This window comes from Tetrao urogallus (genome assembly GCF_951394365.1).
Source record: "Tetrao urogallus genome assembly, chromosome: 7".
Taxonomy (NCBI): domain Eukaryota; kingdom Metazoa; phylum Chordata; class Aves; order Galliformes; family Phasianidae; genus Tetrao; species Tetrao urogallus.
The window spans coordinates 11528843-11532238 of record NC_136820.1 but is presented as its reverse complement, the minus strand read 5'-3'; positions in this window follow the sequence as shown (position 1 = coordinate 11532238).

The window sequence follows — 3396 nt, the reverse complement described above, 5'->3', positions numbered from 1 at the left end:
CACGGGCCCCTCCCCCCTCCGCCTCCCCGCCCGCCGCCGTCGCCCGCCGCCGTCTCCGCCTTGCGTCATCGCCGCCGCCCACACCATAGAGCGGGGCGACGCCGGCGGCTAGAGCGGCGCTCCGGGACGCGCCTGGCGGGCTCGCGTCCCCGTACGGCACAGCGCTGGCTGTGTAACGAGGGGCAGAGAGCCGTGGGTGGGCAGGGGAGAGGTTGTGACCGTCCTCACAAGCATTTCGAACCACAGACAGAAACCTCAGCCCACAGAGATCAGCGCTGGATTTTCGAGTCGGTCATTTGTGCTTGTTTGCACGTACAAGAAGCAACTTAGGAGCTCGGGACGCCTCTCAAACAGCCAAGAAGAAAAGGCACAGAACGCACCTTGCGATTCTCCTTTTCGAGTGTTTTGAAGGACTTAACGCGGCCACGCCTACGGGCAGGAGGCTGCGGGGCTGAAGGGCTGCGCGCTGCTGTCCAGCTGTGCGCGCCGTGCGCTCGCTGAACCCCGAGCGGAGCTGCGAGGCGTTCTGAAGTGGGCTTACCGAACTTTGCAGCGGACCTCAGACACGTCAGAAGGACGGATGGAAGACTGAGTAGTGCACTGTTTGGTGTCTGGAATCCTTTGATCAAAGTTGCGATGGCAATTCGGTAATAGCTGAGATTATTCCCGGCTAAAACCATTCTGCAGTTTTGACAACAGTGATTGTTAAGGTTTCGTAATCTCGGCTAAAGTTTGCTTAGCTGTGTCACAGTGCTTTGGTAATCAAACATTTCTCTGGAGAGTTTTTGTTTATTATTGTTATTGTTTCTCTGAAATGTTGTATTTACTGAAAATACGAATACCTCTGGATGCAGAAGTATATGATCGCTAGCGAACATTTGCAGTTATGCTCTCTGGAATTTGGAAACAGCCTGAAACAACAGCCCTGAATGCTACAGTTTCTTCATTTCAAGGGAATGACACATTGAAATCTCATCGGTCAGATTTAAGCATGGTACATGCATGTGCTACAGGCAAACATTTCCTAGAATCATAGAATCACAGAATGGTTTGGATTGGAAGGGACCTGAAAGCCCACCCAACCCCAACCCCCAGCCATGGGTAGGGCTGCCAACAGAAGCTCAGCTGCCAAGGGCCCCATCCAACCCTGCCTTGAGTGCCTCCAGGGATGGGGCACCACAGCTTCTCTGGCCAGCTGTGCCAGGGCCTCACTGCCCTCTGAGTGAAGAATTTCCCCCAAAATCTAATCCCATCATCTAACATAGGTGAGGTTAAATTGAAAATTTTCCCTCTTTCATAATGATAAAATAATTTTATGTATATGTATAAGCAACATACGTCTGCTTCCCTTGATATCCCTACAGCTTCTTTTTTTTCTCCTTTTAATAGTAAATGTCTTTTCCTGCTAACATCAAAGGAGAACACAAGTTCTCTTAGCTGAGACAAGAAAAGCAATCCATCTGACCTCCCAGATTCTCCTTGCCCTGTACTGAGATGAAAAATCAATGTCTATGCTAAACAAAGACTCCAGATGACATAACAGAAGTCTTAGTGTCAAAGTCATCTTGCTTTGTCTTTACCTCAGGTTTTTTTGAGACCATTCCTATTAGACATCAGGTCGCAGTAACTATCATTATTCTTTGTTATTTAAAATTTGGAGCTGTATTATTTTCTATGTCAATATATTTCAAATACTTGGAACTCTCTTTTGTAAGTTCTACACTTGCAGTCCTACTTTTGATCCAACGTAAGTAGCTGCTTCTCAGCTAAAGCTGACTGACAATGAAACATGAAAATAGAGCACAAGTGTTTATCATCCACATTTTTGCATGATGACCCACTTAGTATCTTTCTTTTCCAAACAACACAGACAACTTGCTAAAATCTGTTTGATCAAAAGCCATAAGGATGGCTGACCACATCAAATATGTACACACTGAAGGGGAAAAGTTTGCTTATGAGTGTTTTTTATATGAAAGAGACAGCAGCTTGATAAAAGGAACATCATATACAGCGCCTGTTCTGATTTGCAAGCAACAAGTAAGATGGCAGCGTTCACACCAGATGCATCCTTGTGGTGCTTCAAAAAACATGTAATTTACTTCCATAAAGCCCCTGCAAGCTCTTGCAATCACAGGTTCTTCCTCTCCAAGTGTCTATTCCACATGTTCTCCATGTTTTAGGTCAGGCATGATTTCCAGCTGAAAGTTTGGACCTTGCATTCCAGGTAGCCCAGGAGATACATTTACTTCCAGAGCCTCTCCTGCACAATTTAGAAACACACCCACAGCAGTTGAAGTAGGAAGTTGTATAACTGCGAGAAAAGTCACCTCTGGGAAGGCCAAAAAAAGTGCTCCAAGAAGCAAATGTACTGCAGAGGTGGGTGATATGTCTTTGTTATTATATATCACTACCAGCAAGAACTGAGACCATGACAAGCAAGTGTTGCTAGCCAGAACTTCCACCTTGTACTTGCCTGTTCCATTGTGTATGACTCACATGTGATTACCCTGAAATTTCCTCCTGGATAGAGGAGTGGCTGGGAAGACACAAAATCTTCTGTTTTCAGGTGGGTGGAAAGGTGCTGCTTCTAAAGGTTCTGTGATTTTGTTTTCGTGAGTCATGTGTGCTAACTCTCAGAGCACACCTTGAGACTCTCAGCTGCATAAGACAGGGCATGTAATCTAGGCAGTCTCCCTGTGCCATAACCTTGTTTTGTCTTCCTCATCTGTGAATATGAATACCTACATAACCACACAAGCTGGAGCCCTTCAGGGCTTCTGGAAATGTCCATACCAAGCAAGGAGGCTGATTAAAACCACCTACTAGCAGCTAGCTGAAAAGGTCAGGGTGCACGTTAAATGAGACTGTCTATGAAACAGCAGATTTAGTGGTCTGTAGGACCAAAATGAAGAGTAAAAACAAACTTGTAGAACTGGATGCTAGGAGTCCCCTAAAAAGCTTGTATAACAGGTGAAAGGAAGAGTGAATTCACAGGAGCTTCCAGTTCTTTAAAGGAATGATATTAAAGGTAAACACTGGTATTCATCATGAGGGAAAGGCAGAAAGTGTATTTAAGAAACCAGCTTGGCTAAATTGCTCAAACCTAAGAAAGAAATGTGTTGAGGAAAAAAAATAAGTTATGATATTGAAGCTGAGAATAAAAGTATAACTGATGTAGAAACAAACAAACAAAAAACATAAAATGAAATGCAATTAGCAGGCTAATAAAAAAGCATGAGTCTAGAAATATATTGACTGTTTGAGGTAGATGCGGTTCTTCAGCTGGAAAGTGAGAAAACTAAAGGTGTCAGAAGGGCAGTACCTCCTAGAGCTCAGTGAAATTAGCAACTGATGCAATAACAAGAGAAGTTGGGTTTTAGCCTCAGCTAAGAA